Source organism: Lepisosteus platostomus, chromosome 2 (assembly GCF_059453375.1).
Source record: "Lepisosteus platostomus isolate fLepPlt1 chromosome 2, fLepPlt1.hap1, whole genome shotgun sequence".
Lineage (NCBI taxonomy): Eukaryota > Metazoa > Chordata > Actinopteri > Semionotiformes > Lepisosteidae > Lepisosteus > Lepisosteus platostomus.
This window is the reverse complement of record NC_142612.1, coordinates 32,657,367-32,674,399: the sequence shown is the minus strand read 5'-3', so window position 1 is coordinate 32,674,399 and position 17,033 is coordinate 32,657,367. Positions and strand designations below refer to the sequence as shown.

At 45.6% G+C, this 17,033-nt stretch overlaps 1 protein-coding gene and 1 long non-coding RNA gene across 3 annotated transcripts in view; one reads left to right on the top strand and one right to left on the bottom strand.

The window, feature by feature from the left end:
- cracdla (cracd like a) overlaps positions 1 to 17,033 on the top strand; it is a 67,216-nt gene that overhangs the window by 1,807 nt on the left and 48,376 nt on the right. The window contains exon 2 of one of the 2 annotated variants that reach the window (XM_088605762.1): positions 12,273 to 12,352. The exons of the other annotated variant lie outside the window; for it this stretch is intronic. The gene's annotated coding sequence lies outside the window, so the exon portion shown is untranslated. The remainder of the gene's footprint in view (positions 1 to 12,272; positions 12,353 to 17,033) is intronic. 2 annotated transcript variants of the gene reach the window in all.
- The window catches only part of LOC148676245 (uncharacterized), a 28,101-nt gene that overhangs the window by 3,563 nt on the left and 7,505 nt on the right, over positions 1 to 17,033 (bottom strand). The gene's annotated exons all lie outside the window — the stretch shown is intronic.

The following is a 17,033-nucleotide window of genomic DNA, read 5'->3' as shown; positions in this document are numbered from 1 at the left end:
ACATTAGAGCTGTACCAAGGAACTTTTATTTATGTTGTTCCTGAGCCAAGCGCTAGCATGTCCTCTGGCGATGTGGAGGGTGTGTAACCTGTAGATTGGTCTGTCCTCTACACACATCCCGCAGGAATAAAGTGGACTTGCACTAATACCCCACCTGTAGAGGCTGTCAAGACATGGACCATGACGAGTCCTAAAGCAGTTGAGAGTGGGCCGCTCTTTTCTTGGACGGTGAAAGCTGGGAGCTTGTTGGGTTGGGCATGTGATGAGGAGCTTGGTTGTTAAGTCCGGTGATTCCCATTCTTGAGCCCAGGTGGAGCTGGCTTTAAAGTTTTGCTGGGGAGGGTTTCTCCAGACTGGCTGTCTTCTTGGCAGAGGTGTCTTTGTTGGAATAAATACTGTGTGGCAATGAGTAGTGGCAGGTACAGACTGTCCTTCTGAGGATCATGCGGGTTATTCCGAATCGTCAGATGTATGGAGTGATGTTTGCTAGGAGGGGAGTGGGTGGAGTGCTGGGTCCCAGTGAGGATGGTGCCATTCAGCTGGGTGTCTGCTCTGTTAGTATGTATGATTTTGCCCAGAGAGGGGCCCAGTATTCTACTGCAAGGAGCTCACTCCCCATCATTTTCTATCCTTTATTTCATTCTGTTGATGTATGATTTCGCACATCTGATGTTGTTTTGCACATTACCTGTGTTGTAACAGAAGAAACAAGGTTCTTGATCCCGAGATGAAGTAAAACAGATGAGTTTATTGCATGCAAGGAACAATAAAGCCGAAGTCTTGTTTCTCGCAAGAAACAACAAAACCGAAGTATTGTTCCCCGTATTGTTACAAACTTTTGGGTTATATACAGTTTTCTTCTCCGTTTCTGACGTCACTCGGTCTGATGGTAAAGAGGGGGGTTCATGGTATTTGGCCAGTTTATGATGTTCTGGGCAAATGGTCAGTTTAACATTACACCCAGGGGGGTTCCTAGCTGGCATCTGCACTCCTTATCAGTTAACCCCCTTTCCTGCCATAAACCCCTGCTTGTGACTTGGAAGTCTAAACCCCCTACAGAAAAGATTAAATACAAACCCCCGTCTTCACATCTTTCTTCATTCCCCCCTTATAAAATATGGCATACGTCAGTGTAGCCTATTTTTATACATACAATGTCAGGGCAGATCTTTCCTTTCTTGGCGAACAGGTATGTATTGCCATGACATTGTTCGTTCCACGGTTATGGCAAGATGTGATACATGTTTTTGTGCACGTGATGATTACAATTACACATATAAACAATACTATTCCTACAAATAAACACTGTAAAAAAGTTCCGCCCCAGGCCCCAAACACAGACTTTACCCAAGATCCAATTCCCCAATTTTCAGTATAATAGTCCTGATATTTCTGTCCCTCATTGTAAATGTGTTGGGCCAGATCTGAGATGTGCTCAGAATTATCAGGGATATATGTGCAGCATTCAGTGCCAATTACTGCACAAGTTCCTCCTTGGGCCGCCAGTACATAATCTAAAGCTAGTCGGTTCTGCATGGCCACTGTTCTGAGGGCTACCATCTCATCATTAACAGCCTTCAGACTAGATGAGGTAGAATTTGCTAATTCTTCTAAAGTCGAAGCCATTTGAATTAACTCTCGACTCAGAAAGTTCATGCCGGCTTGTGGAAATATTATACCTAAATAATATTCCCAATCAGCCAATTTTCTTTGTGGTCTGTGGTTAGGTCCGAAGGGGGTGTGGGTTTGAACACGGATATGAGGAACCACATATCCTAAATAACATGAGCCAGACCACTGGGCTGGCAACCATGGGTAGGCTCGTTTTCCACAAATGAAATATGTTCCGTTTGGCGCTCCCCATGCCTCTGAAAATAAGAAACTTATACCGAATTGTGGGGTGTGCCGATCCCATCCTGGAATTTGGAAGGTAGAGGTGGATATATTTGCAGCGATGGTAAGGTTGCAACGACTCCATCCAACCAAGTGCAGACCATTAGTGTGCTGAAAGCATATGTTTCCCTCACGTTCCTTATTTAGAGTCAGGTATGGTGGTGTATGGCTTCTGTTATATTTAGGAGCGTAAGAGCCTGTGAAACTCGTGGGCTCTAAGCCTCGCTCCTGTAGATACTGTAATGTTGTGCAGGTTAAAGTCGTGTTATGGCAACCCCCATAGTTTGTCATATTAAAATCTCCTAAATTATCCCTCCAAATGATCATGCCTATGACTTCCTCGAGACGCCAAGGAATGGCCCCCATAGGAAGTCCTCCCTGTACATATTTGGGTAATGCGGCACACACCCAGCAGGCACTTTGGTTGGTTTTCTTAGCTGTCAGATAGGAGAGGCCTAAAAAGGAATTAATTCCATGTTCTCCTTTGTGGGAGAGATGATCATTAATCCCTGCGGAACATAGTTCTACAGCAACAATTATCATTATTGACAGAAATGTTTTCATTCTGGGTCCGGGGATGAGGCTCGTCGGCAGTGTGACGCGTGGATCCAGCGATCTTTTCCTTCCACTCGAACCGCAGACTCGGTTGTCAACAGGATCTGGTAGGGTCCGTCCCACCTGGGCTGGAGAACCTGTGAAGGAAATTTCCTGATCCACACCCACTCTCCTGGGATGAGGTCGTGCCCTCCTTCAGGTGGTGGTCCCCACGCCTCCAGGACCTGCTCACGGGCTCCTTGGGTGGCCTCTGTCAGCAACTTGCAATACTGTAACAGAGAATCAGTTAGTATACTCAAGCCTACTCTGTCATGTCCTGGAGAGTCACTCAGTCTCATGGGACGCCCCGTGATCACCTCAAACGGGCTCAGCCCCACTATTCGATTTGTCCCAGCCCGGATGCTGCACAGTACGGCGGGCAATGCATCCACCCAGGGGATCCCTCCCAAGTGGTACTTTGTCAATTTAGCTTTCAAAGTCCGGTTCACCCGTTCCACCATGCCGGAGGACTGCGGGTGATGAGGGCAATGCAAGTCCCATTTGATCCCTAGTAGGTCTGCCACCACCTGACACACTTTTCCAGTAAAATGTGTGCCCTGGTCTGAGTCTATGCGACACGGGAGTCCCCATCGGGGAATTACTTCTGTCACGAGATATTTGGCAGTTGTCTGCGCAGTCTCTCGTTTGACAGGGACAGCCTCCACCCATCTAGAAAACTGGTCCACCATCACTAGGAGGCCTGTTTTCCCTTTACAGGGTGGCAGTGAACAATAGTCTATTTGCCAGTGTCTAAAGGGCCCCTCGGGTGCAGGACGTCGAAGATTAGGAGCCCGAACCGGCGGTGCTCCAGAGGCTTTTTGGCACTCTCCACAGCGTTGTACCACATCAGCTGCGAAGGGTGTGAAGCCTGTGCCCACCCAGCTCTGAGCAAAGCGTCGAGTCATTTGGCTAACGCCTGGGTGCCCTGTGGAGTGTATTTGTTGTGCCAGGTAGGGCATTAGTTGCTTGGGACAGGCGGGTCTGCCCGTACGCTGGCACCTCCAGGTCCCATCCTTCTGCAGCCCCACATTGCGTTCCATCCAGGTCCATTTCTCAATCCTTGGAGCCTGGGCCTGGAGCTCGCTGAGCTGTTCCGTCCGGAGTGCCTGTATGTTCACTGTGCAAACTGAAATAATCTGAAGAGGTTTTTCTATAGCCCACTCCTCCCATTGCCCCAGGGCAGCTTGACGTGCTGTCCAGTCTGCTAGCTTATTGCCCCTGGCCTCGGGAGTGTCCTCTCTGCTGTGGCCCTTACATTTGACTACAGCTACCTGCTTTGGGAGTTGGAGAGCCGCAAGCAGCTCAGACACCAGATCTGCATTCTTTACCGGAGTGCCAGCAGAGGTTAAAAAATCCCTATTACTCCATAACCTTCCAAAATCATGGCATACTCCAAATGCGTATCGTGAGTCTGTGTATATTGTGGTGGTCTTGCCTTTTGCTAATTTACAGGCTTCCACCAAAGCTTTCAGTTCAGCTCGCTGTGCTGACGTGGGTACCTCAAATCTTCCCCCACATTGGATATCATGTTCTGTAGTCACAGCCCAACCCGCTTTCCTCTCCCCACTAGAATTTATGAATGAAGTTCCATCAGTGAAAAGGATGAGGTCTTCATTCCTTAGTGGTTGCTCGGCTATTTTGATGCCCTCATCTTCTCCCATTGCCCAAACATCACAGCTGTGTTCTAACATGTAGGCTTCTGATGGGTCAGGTAACAATGTGGCTGGATTTAGAGCTCCTTCACGTTCAATGGTAATATTTGGAGCCTCTAACAAGACCTGCCACTTGCTCCATCGTATCGCATTAACCTGACTGACCCGATTCAGGGACATGAGGGTGTGTACCGCATGTGGGCATCGAACAATCAGTTGTTGATCTAGCACTATGTTATTGACTGCCTGTACTGCTAGACAGACGGCCTGAACGGCTCGTAGACATGGTCCCCAGCCCCTGGCTACCTCGTCCAAGGATCCAGAGTAATACCCTACCGGGCGGTACCTACCCCCATGTTCCTGTGTTAGTACAGCTGTCCAAAATCCATTCTTTTCACTTACGTAGAGGTAGAATGGTTGATCTGTCTGAGGAAACCCCAATGCAGGAGCCTGTAACAGAGCTTGTTTTAAATCATTAAAAGCATGTTCAGCTTCAGGACTCCAAGCAATAGGATCAAGGGACCTCCCTCCCCCCTTTAATAGGTCTGTAAGTGGTTTGGCCCTTTCAGAAAAAGCATCAACCCAATTTCTATTGAAATTGCACAGACCCAGAAATGATCGGAGCTCTCTCACCGTATTGGGACTAGGGTGTGTTCGGATTGCCTGGGCCCGATCTTCTGTCAATTCCCTTTTTCCCTGACTAATCTTTTGTCCCAAGTAAATTACGGTGTCTAGGCATAACTGTGCTTTGCTATAACTAGCCTTGTGTCCTTTTTTAACCAAATGGTCGAGAATAATTTGGAGGTCCTTCTTGTGGGTTTCCTCGTCAGGAGACGCGATTAAAATATCATCCACATATTGGATAACGACGGAGGACACTTGAGGCAGCTCCCGGAGATGCCTCCGAAGTGCCATGTGATACACGGTGGGGCTGTTATGAAACCCCTGTGGTAACCTGGTCCAAGTATATTGTTCTCCATCTACAACAAAGGCGAACCAATCTTGTACCTCTGGGTGTAGAGGAACAGACCAGAACCCATTAGCCATGTCAATTACTGAAAACACCTGGTGCTCAGGGGTCAGTAGTTGAAAAATAGCAGAGGGGTCTGCTACTAAGGGGGTGAGACGGTTGATGTGTTGATTAGCTTTTGAGTAATCAACTGTGAATCGCCATGCTCCGCTGGCTTTCTTTACGGGCCATATTGGACTGTTGCTTGTACTATGTGTTTTTCGTACAATGCCTTGAGTCAATAGTTTTTGTATTACTGGTCGAACCCCTTCCTCCGCCTCTTTGTTGATTTTATATGGCTTTGTGTATGGCGGGGATTTCCCAGTAAATGTGGCGGGTTCCATATCCAGAAGCCCGCATTCGTCCTTATCCATAGTCCAAATTGGATGCCCTTTTAGTTCGTCTTTTTGGAGGGACCAGATGTTTACCTCCACCCTCTCTTCATGTACGGTTAATGTAACCCCTTGTAGGTATTTCAGAGCATCCCATCCCAACAGATCTGGGGTAGATCCTACCCACATGACAGCATTAAATGTTACCTCCCCATCTCCTAGTCTAATCTTGAGTTCTTGAGTTTCTCTGAGTGTTATTCTATTACCCCCTACACCAGTGGCCTCCAGCTCCTTCCCTGTGAACATGACACCACACCGTTTGGCTGACTGTTCAGATAAACACGATAATTGAGCCCCAGTGTCCCATAAAAGTGACATTTGAATCCCATTAATCGTGCATTGTAATTTGAGCTCTTTTTCACTCAGTTCCTGAGATAGGCGTAGGGAGGCCACTAGGGGGAGTCCTAGTTTAAAAGCTCCCTGATAGCGCGTTTGTCTGCTTCGCTCAGATCCTGTAATTGTGACAACAGGTTTTTTTGCCCCTCTCGATTCGAGGGATTGAAAGGGGGATCTCGGTATCTTCCAAACCTGCCCTCACTGGCTAATCGCTTTTTGCAATTCTTTTGCCAATGTCCGAAATTTTTACAATAATGGCACCGAGTTGTAATTTCGCTTTTTGGATTTAGTCGGGTGTCAGGGCCAGCTCCACCCTTCAGTATGGGGGGTGTCCACCCTGTTTGTATTGCCCGCACCTTAGCATACATATTTCTCTCGATTTGCCGTGCCATTTTAACTATTTCCTCAAATTGTTTAGTCGTATCCTGCCCTATTTCGGGCTCTTTTAACTGAAGGGCTTTGGCTATATCAGGCTTAAGACCGCCCAAATAAATTTGTTTAATTACAGCAGAGGCGTCGCTATTCACATCATCTTCGTCACTCAGTCCTGAGCATTCCAGCCAGAGTGTGACGAAGCGGTCAGTGAAGTCAGCCACATCCTCGCTTTCTTTTTGCTGACACGCAGATATCTTTTTCCAATCTGTCTTTGGTGGATAATTTTGTTTAAGCCATCGCCAAACCCATTCCCATCGCCCTCCCCTGCCGTTATCCTCACACAATTGTTTAAGTTCTCCGACACGCTTTTCCCCTGTCCTTCTGAGGATCATAGCGGCAGTCAGGGGGGAGATACCATAAGTATCTTTTAATTCCTGAAGCGCACTCCAGGTTCGCTGCATCCCTAATTTTGGGTGCGGTACTTCTCTAGCCCACCGGTCAATATCCTCCGGTTTTGGATTTGATCGTATTGGGGGTTCAGGGAAGGTAGGTGCGAGAACTGACCCCCTCGGCGGGGTGCGAGACGGAGTTAGAGTGGCGCTGTCATCAACGGCACCAGCCCCTGCTACATCAAGTCCTTTCCCACTTCGAGTGAGAGTACAGACCTGCGGGCGCCCTCCCTCTAACAGGGGAGACCCTGATCCGTCTTTATCACACTCATACCAAGTGTTATCCCAATCAGACCCCCCTTCTCCATATGGCCACTGAGGGAATTGATCCCAATTATTTTCGTTTCCTGCCTGTTTGTTCCCCTGTGGGAGAGCAGGATATAACTTAGTCGCCGGCTGTAACACATTAACCAGTGCAGCGTGATCAGGAGTTAATTCCTTTTTTAATTTCTCATTCTCCTGTACTGCCCCTTTTAGTTTTTTTTCTAGTACCTCTTTTGCCGCGAATAAATTATCTTTCCTCTCATTTAACGCTTTTATTTTTTCTGTGAACTCCTTCTCTTTTCTATCCCATTCTGATTTCTCCTTCATGCTAATCTGCCACCTCAGGTGTCGGCCGATCACCAGGGCTGCAGCTAAATCTTTGTTTTTGTTCCAATGTTCGTACGCTTTTTTACAGGCATCTTCGCCCCAAACTCCTTCTGACAGACTCAGCTTCTTCCTATATTTCTCTTCCCTTTCAGTCAATTTACACTTTTCTGATATGTAATCAGATACTTCCACCACTTTCTCAAACACCCAATTAGCACACATGTTTGGTTTCTTTAAGATTTACTTTTGTCGTGTGTGAGGTAACAGCTCATTCAGTAGGGGGATGTTTTCACTTGGAAAAACCTGTGCATTACTGCACTCATTCAGCTAAGGGCGTCTGTTACCTCCAGATCTAAATACCTCTCAGAGACTTTAGAGAGGATTTACACCGCACTGTTCACAGGTAAGAAACGAGACCTCGAAAACCCCCTTTCTTGATCAGTAATTCACCATCCCCAGAACGCCAGCATCGCTGCTTTTGCCCCGGGGTGGACTTACGCACTGAGCTCAATCAGGGCGATTCTCGGGTCTCAACGTCCTTTAAATCCTGCTACTTAATGCTTTGCTCTTTTATTATGAGGTGTGTTTATGTTAGTGTAGTGCGTGTGTATATGTATTTCACAAACAAGGAAAACACCAAAAACATACATACATATATCTCTTCTACTCCTGTTTCCTTTAAAACAAAAAAAAAACCACGCCACGCCAATCTGTGCACGATCAAGGCGTAGCTAATCTCAGGACCCCGGGCGTAATTAAAGCCCACACCAATCCTGGATTATACGTGCATTTAATGCACCACTCAGCTCCAGAACCCCGGGCGCAATTAAGGCCCACACCGATCCCGAGCCACAGAACTCCGGGTGCAACTAAGACCCACACCAGTCCTGAACTACGTGCATTTAATGCACCACTTGCTCTAGAACCCCGGGCGCAATCAAGGCCCACACCGATTCAGAGCATCAGAACTCCGGGTGCAACTAAGACCCAAACCAGTTCTGACCCTCAGAACTCCGGGTGCAATTAAGACCCACACCAGTCCTGACTTCACGGTAAGGGTCCAAAACCCGTTCAAAACTCCACGCGCAATTAAGGCATACACCAGCTTCGAACGCCTGTACACAATACCGCGGAACCCCTGCCAGACCAAATTCTGGGCTTACAGCAAACAACCCATTACATACACCGGTGCCTTCCCCGGGCCAGAGGAATTCAGAAACTCACGTTTACTCCGTCATCTCGGGCGATTCTCGCAGGGAGCAGAGATTTCCCAATCGGTCAGAGAGAGTCGGGACTTTTAAATAAAAGAGGAGTCCTTACCTCTTAGTTATGTGCGCGCTGACCGTCTCTCCTGCCGATGGGAAGTTCTGCGCCTTCTGGAGCATCCTGCCGACTACGCCAAATTTGTTGTAACAGAAGAAACAAGGTTCTTGATCCCGAGATGAAGTAAAACAGATGAGTTTATTGCATGCAAGGAACAATAAAGCCGAAGTCTTGTTTCTCGCAAGAAACAACAAAACCGAAGTATTGTTCCCCGTATTGTTACAAACTTTTGGGTTATATACAGTTTTCTTCTCCGTTTCTGACGTCACTCGGTCTGATGGTAAAGAGGGGGGTTCATGGTATTTGGCCAGTTTATGATGTTCTGGGCAAATGGTCAGTTTAACATTACACCCAGGGGGGTTCCTAGCTGGCATCTGCACTCCTTATCAGTTAACCCCCTTTCCTGCCATAAACCCCTGCTTGTGACTTGGAAGTCTAAACCCCCTACAGAAAAGATTAAATACAAACCCCCGTCTTCACATCTTTCTTCACCTGCTACCTGTTGTTGTTTTGCACATTGCCTGTTGTCTCTGTCTTTCTTTTCTTATGCAATTGTATTGTTGTTTTTTGGTACTGTTTATCATCTGAGAGCTAGCTAAATAGCATTTCGTTATACCATATACCTGTATATGAGTATAATGACAATAAACTTGAACTTGAACTTGAAAGACAGTGCAAGGCCCTTGGAGGGTGGTAGTGGCAGCATCCTAGGTTGTACCAGATCAGATTATTCCTTGTATTACCCCTGGCTGCTGTTGTCTTTAAGTGCTCCTGGATGATCAGTGTCCAGCCTAGGCTTACTCCAAAGTATGTGTATGCAATTTCTGGTTGTTCATCTGAATGTTAAGCTTCTTTGTAGCTTTTGCAGACTGGCGGTGGAATAGACTGGATACTGTTTTTGAGGGGCTTGGTTTGAGTCGATATGTGAGGCAGTACTGTTTGCGTTTTTGATTTGTCCTCATTTAGGACCTGGTCCAGGGTGTCAAACTGTGGGGGGCTATATGCAGATTAAACAGGGTGGGAGCCATCACTGATCCCCGAGGGAGTCCATTTGTCTTCCTGACCGCGGTGAACACTGAATCATCTGTTGCTCAGCTGAGTTTGGATTATTTTGGTGGACCAGGGGGCAGGGCCCAGCGACATCTTTAAAAGAAGACCAGAGTGCCAGAATGTGTTGTAGGCTGCTGTGAGCTTGAGGAACACAGCACCTTACTTCAGATTTTTCTGAAAGCCATTTTCAATAGTGGTGAGGACCACTACCTGTTCTGTTGTGCTGCATTTCTCGTGGAAGTCAGCCTGGTGCACACTGAGGACTTCTTCAACAACTTGTCACAATCGTCATCCCTCCTCTTAAGAGTGCTCCGACCCTTTCCTGTTTTAGTTCATTATGTGCACCTGTCCCTTGTTTTCCTTGTTATTATTTAAAGCCTGGCACTCCCACTATACCCCGCTCTGCATTGGAAGACAGTCGCCCGGAAGATCGCCTACCAGCAGGTCCAGGAGAGACTCGACAGCATAGGCTTCATCATGGCGTCCTGATCTGCTGAGTCCGGGGCTCGGAGTTCCTGGCCTCGTTACTGGTTTTAGCCTCCTGGTTCCCTGTCCCGGTTCCTGTTCCGGATCCCGTTCCGGTTTTAATCTTGTCTGTCTTGGATTGGATCTCCCGGCTCCTGGACCCTGGACTGTGTCCCAGTTTCCCCTTTGGACTACCTTAGGACTTGTTCACCTGCGTCACGCACCCTGAGCACCAGATCACAGCCATCACGCCCCCCTGTGTGTCATCCCATCCTGCTCCTGCTGTGTTTCCCTAGAAGTCTTTTTCCAGTCACGTCTGGATTATATCGTCTGCATAGGGTCCAAAATATGCACTATACAGGAGTCAGGACATGGCTCCTGTGACACAACTGATGTTAAGCGCTGTTGGAGACTGACATTGGGGACATTGGAGGTCTTTTTCAGGTTAATGTATGGTGATGGTCTTTGCTCTTCATCATATGTTTGGGATGGTGTTGGAGTTCATGACCAGCAGACTAACCTCTAACAGAAACTTCAGGAGAGGAGCCTCAAAGAATCCTGGTCCAAGTCCCAAAGCCAAGTAGATAATCAGAAAGGGAACATTCATTTAGTATGAGACCAACCTAGTTTCAGGTGGAATTCATAGCTTTATTTAGCTGGTGAACCCCATTACTTAGTAAATCTATTGAGCAGTTCTCAAGGTTCACATTCTAAAGTTAAAGTTTGTCTCTCAAACCTTATCACTGTTTGTAATGAATAATTTGAATAAAATTCATACGTACAAGCAGTCTTAAAATACATATGTAAAGCAGTCTCAGCTACAAAGGGATACTCTTACGTATAGCACAGACCTCTGATAACATCATCAAAACAAGGGGACATCCAAAAAGCCTAACATGATCTGTTTAATGATAGCAGTAATTTGTTTAACAGTATTCTGTATGAGAATGTATTATGTGTCAGAGGGCAGTGATGCAGCAGTTGGGTTGGTTGTTGACTCTACGTTTCAAGTGTACAACAGTTACATTTAAAAGATGATCTTAACATTCTTTCTTGTGTAGGGAGGTAGAATGAAAACAGACATTTAAGAGGCCTTTAAGAATGTGGCAGCCAACAAGCAGTAGATTGCTTTCCTGAAAATGCAGGCTCTGTGTCTTCAGGGGCTTAGACAGAACATACAAGAACGGGAGCACCTCAGAATCAAATCGTTCAGCAGAAGACAAGGGAACCTGACTCACGAATTCAAAATCCTTAAAGGCCTTGACTTTTTCAGAATAAAAACCCCGGGGGCATTAGTGGAAATTAAGAGGAAGCGAATTTAAAACTGGGAGCAGGAGACACTTCTTTACACAAAGGGTTGTTGGAGTAAGGAACAAGCTGCCCAGCCAGGCTGTTGAACCAGTGCAATCATAAGTATGGAGAAGCCAAATGAGCCTGAGAGGCTGAATAACTTCTTACATTGGACACCATCCACCCATCCATTTTCTAACCCCTTCTTCCATTTTAGGGTCATGAGCAAATTGGAGTCTATCCCAGAAAGCAACGGGCGCAATGCAGGATACACTCTTGGCAGGACACAAGTCTATTGCAGGGCACACACCCAGACACGCACACACTCACAGCAGTGCCAATCTTCCACTTTTGTACAAGTGGATCCTTTATTAGAGGACTTCTCCAATCCCCAATGACAATCTGTGCTGAGAGGTATAGCAACAGAGTCCCACATAGGATTTAAACCTGCATCCTTCCACTTCTAAGTACTGTCTTGTGTCCTCTACTCTACAGTGAGGCTGATTATGGGAAATGCCATGTAGTCTGTGCAACTCAATACCACTCTGGGATGAGCAGAGCCTCTTAACAGCACAGGAAGATCTCAGAGCAGGCCAGGGATGATCCTGAACTAGACTGATCACAGAAAATCATGATCTTCTGCATTGCATTTATATTTGTCTCATTGGCTTCTAATGAATCTGCATTTTTAACAATCTAATGTAGGTTACGTTATCAGCTTTTATATAATGCTGTTTGTGTCCACATACAATCCAAGTTTCCATTAGAACTGGGGCTCTCTCTCTCACTGCTCAGGTGTTTTTGTTAATTTTGGAACTAGCGATTACCTGTCCCCCTTTTTTAATTGGAACAGGCTGTTGTTCAGCTTGACATGCTGCCCCAGGGGAAACAGACGGCCCAGTGAGAGGCAGGCGCCAAGCAGGAGAAGCAGAGGTAAACACGGGCTCTCAGGAAACATGTACATGACAAGATCGATCTCTCCTGTGAAAAATCTGAAAGAATTACGGATACCGAAATTCTTGTCTTTCCATGAACGCCCACAGTAATTCTGGGAACAGCCAGTCGAGCAGAAATGCAAGTGCCACTAGCTCGTATAAAATACAACCCAATCCAGGAGGAAATTTACCACTTCAAATTAGCACTTCATATTTCCGTCGGAGTTAGGAAATGTTTTAATTTCCCTTTTTTAAACTGTCAAAGTGTCAGTTTTGGCATTGACAGGGCACATGCCTGCACTACACCCTGGACAGGACATCAATATCAAAGATATCTATATATACAGTATTTATCTCCTTCTAAATTTTGTATGTTTTTATCCATTTCTTGTGTCAGGGCTTTGAAGATACAGCTGAGATTCTCTGATCAATTAGCTGCTAATTATCGAACTGTGCAGATGGGCCAAATGGCCTCCTCTCGTTTGTAACAGATCTTATGTTGTAAATAGCTCTAAAGGCAGCCACAGTAATGGTGAAGTGCTTATTGATAACACTGGCATCCTGGGATACTGTACCAGCTGTACCCTAGTGACCACTACACTCTTCAGAGTGAGACTCAAAGATATGACTCATCCTGAGCTCTGCGCAGAGACTTTCAGATTCAGATTGAGCCCGTGGGATCCCTATTCCTTGAACCCTCTCTGATACAAACATACAAAGGATTTCATGATTGCAATTAACTTAAATAACAAAAAAAATACAGCTGCGGTGCTGTGGGTGTTTGTTCTGGTAAAAAAAAAAAGTTTAGCTGGACAGCAGTGTAGAGACTCACAGATTTGGAGTCCTGGGTTTGACTTTGGGCCTGGAGTGCCTGTCTGGGTGGAGTCTGTATGTTCTCATTGTGCCCTCATGGATTTTCTCTACACGCTCCAGTTTCATCCTCAACCCAAACAAATGCTGTCAGATTCATTTTTGTCTCTACATTGTCCTTGGGTGTGCGCTGGTGTCCTGTCCAGGGTAAGGTCCTGTGATGGACTGGTGTCCCCTCCAGGGTGAGGTCCTGTCTTGTGTCCTGTGATGGACTGGTGTCCCGTCCAGGGTGAGGTCCTGTCTTGTGTCCTGTGATGGACTGGTGTGCTGTCCAGGGTGCGCTCCAGTCTTGTGTCCTGTGATGGACTGGTGTCCCGTCTAAGGTGAGGTCCTGTCTTGTGTCCTGTGATGGACTGGTGTGCTGTCCAGGGTGTGCTCCTGTCTTGTGTCCTGTGATGAACTGGTGTCCTGACCAGGGTGTGGTCCTGTCTTGTCCCCTGTGATGGACTGGTGTCCATCATTTAACCCCTTATACTATTTCTAAACAGTTCCCTACCACCAGGAAAAACTAAAAAGCATAAGAATAATAATCCTGGTGCTAACAGAGTTTTTAATTCTGTCCTGGTCCTGGACGATGCCAATGTCTGTTGGCTTCTGTTCCATCTGGGCCTTTAAGCACAGGCTAATTTATTTTCTATTTAAGACCTTTAAAATATTCTTTCAGCTCTTGAAACGCTGAATGAGAATTGAACACTGTGCTAATTATAAGCTTCAGGACACCTAGACTTAAGCAGAAGGAAAAACACTGACTCACAGTAGGACCTGTCGGATACAGTGCAATTCCCACCTGACTGTTCGTTGCCGATTGATCATCTATTTAGAGGTGTTTAGTCAGAAATAAGTTATCAAATTGATGAATGTTTTGTGTGCTGAAGTTGTTGTAAATAATGCAGTTTAATTAGGGGATTTTTTTAACCAAGGACCAAGTATAGAAAAAAGTTATATATATATATTCATGTTATACCAGCAGGCAGACCAGTTCCAGGCGCCACCTAGCACCAGGGACAAGGCCCAGCTGCAACAAGGAGAAGCAGAAACAGACTCTCCAGGACCAGGACTGAGAACCACTGGTTGTGATTAAACTCATTCTTAATTACAGCGAAAACCTGGCAGGTATCCAGTTGCACAACAGGACTTTAGAAGCAGAAAGTTCAAAGATCAGTTTATTTGCCATCTGTAACAAGTACATGGAAATTCGTATTTACTCCTGTTCTCTTAGTGTTCAGATAGGTGAAGACAGCAATAACAGTATCATCCAGTACTCAATGCAATACCACATACAGCATAAAAAACAATATACAATTTAAACAACAAGTGTGCAGAATGCAGTGCATAAGAAACACAACATTCAACAGTTAGTGGTAATGGATAGTAGTCAGTCTGTCGGCTAGTTTGCATTGGGCTGTTAGTTATTCATGACACGTACCGCGTGGGGATAAAAACTGGTTCTGGACGACGTACGTTTTGATATCACAAGGTATCACTTGGGAGGCCTACTGGGGCTACATCAGCAATGTACCTCACTGAATAGTGCAAAATGAGTGACCCGGCTAGGTTCTGATCCCATGACCCACTGCTGGCAGGCAAGACAGAGGTTTGCAAAGAGAAAGAAAGTCGAAGGCGCTGAAAGCCGAGAAGCAGCGAGAGAAAGAAATGGGGCCACCTTATCTGTCTAAAAATAGTTTGACTTTCAAAGCAGGCGGAGAGTGGACTGAAAAACAAGTGCTTTCTCTCCCCAACACGACAGGGGAAAGCCACATTTCAACGTAAGGGCCTCAGGAAGCATCTTGAGAAAGAGCTGAAAGTCGGCGGAAAAGACCACACAGTGTACAATGTCCATGCAGAGCAGTAAGGACTCAGTCTGATTTTATAATAATGAATGTTGACTGTATCGGGAGAGGTGTAGAGTAGTGTGTAAGTCTCTGGTAATGGAAAGGTTTTGGGTTCGAGCCTCAGGTCCTTTCCTGTGGGAGTGAGCACCAGCAGTCCTGGGGGGGTCACCCCTGTGATGGACTGGTGTCCTGTCCAGGAGGGAGTCATTTGCTCATTAATCACCTTAACACCTCAGAAACAAGGTTTGCTATAACTCTGGTGTGGCCTGTATCTTTACTGTGACTACAGAATCCCTCTAAAACTGTGAGGAAAAATTCCTGTGTGGCACCAGGTGGCTGCTCTGCAAGGCTGTGAAAGCCAATCTGCAGTTAGAGACAGTGAAATATCCCTAATGTACTGTATAGACTGTTGTATGTTGGGTCACAAGAGAATGAATGAAAGGCTTATAAAACAAGCTACTGGTCGCAGACTGACGCTCAAAAGCTCAAGAGGGGACATGTTACATGCTGGGTCTGTGTGCCTTTACACCAGTAGCACTAATCACTTATTTATGTTAGTAGGAGTTTCTCAGAATGAGTGTGTCCTGCTTTGACGTTATGTTAAACTTCAGTCGCCATTAATGTTACCATTAATGGTAAGCCAACCACAAACCTTGCAGATGATCCTCAAACCTCAATATGAGATCTGATTAGATGTGATTATTGTACACCTTGTTAGCTGTGAGTACGCCATGAAATTCTAACCATTCATCATTTCTTGCCACTGCAGGAAGCTTGGTAAAATGCTTGCCACAATATGATTTGTGAAATACAGTCATTCATATTTATTAGTCTGCATTAAAGCTCAGCCCCTTGCCTGTTGTGCTCATGTGCAGACTAACAGAATGTCACAATGGAAGTTCCAAGCACAGGTCTCTTGGCCAACACAGCAGTCGTAGTGGTTCTGTTCTGAACTTGTATGTTGTTCATGTCTCTGCTGGTGCAGTTTACTCTGAAAATATATTGCTGGCCTTGCAGTTTTGTTATTGAAAACAATGCCCAAGGTGCCTGATTAGGACAGTGCTATGGAGTGCTGGTGAGGGGTCTGGGTATATAACCCAGGAGCAGGGCTGTCCAATATCGATCCTGCAGAGGCAGTGTTTCTAGCTAACCTTATAAGCTACATGTTCTGAATGGCCTCTCCTCACTTACAAGAACTCCCTGGTTATGCATAGTAAAAAAAAAACCATGAATGAAGTACTCAACAAAAACTAGTCTCTTTTAAAAGGAAAGATTTTTTTATAGTCTCTACATCATGGGCCTATTAATAGAAAGCTCCAGCTGGTCTTATAGGTCATCCAAATTCATCTGTTTTTTTATGAATAAGAACACTATTGACCAATTAAGTAATTTGGTCAATTAAGGAAATTTTGGTCTTGGATGGCCAGAGGGCCTTCAGCTTTTGTTGTGTTAAATAATCACTAAATTATTTAATCAGTGTCTGTGTCTGCTCTGTTTTCTTCTGCTGCACCTCTTGGTGCTTGTTTTTCTTAGATGCTTATTCTGCAATTTGCTTGTCTAATAACACCTGCTACTTTTGAGATGCTACTTTTAAAGGTGCTATATCAAATAACGTCTATTATTATAAATATTTAAAAAACCCACCACTTTAATTGAGTGTTAAATTGTTAACAATAATAGCAATAATTATTATTCATTATTATTATTATTATTATTATTATTATTATTAAATTGTTCTAGGTCCTTAGACATTGCAGATCTAAGGTTGGATGGGACCCCTCCAAGGACAGTGAAGGAGGACTGAACTCCTAGAAATACAGCTGGATCTGGAAAGCTGTTATACTGGCGTTTATGTACAGTTCAGTGAGTCAGCCTCACCTGGGCCGCCTCAAGCCTCACCCTCCCAGTACAGGCCATTCTGGAGTCTGCCTGGCTATCAGGAGCTTTTATGTACTTTATTCCTTGTTGATTTTAGTC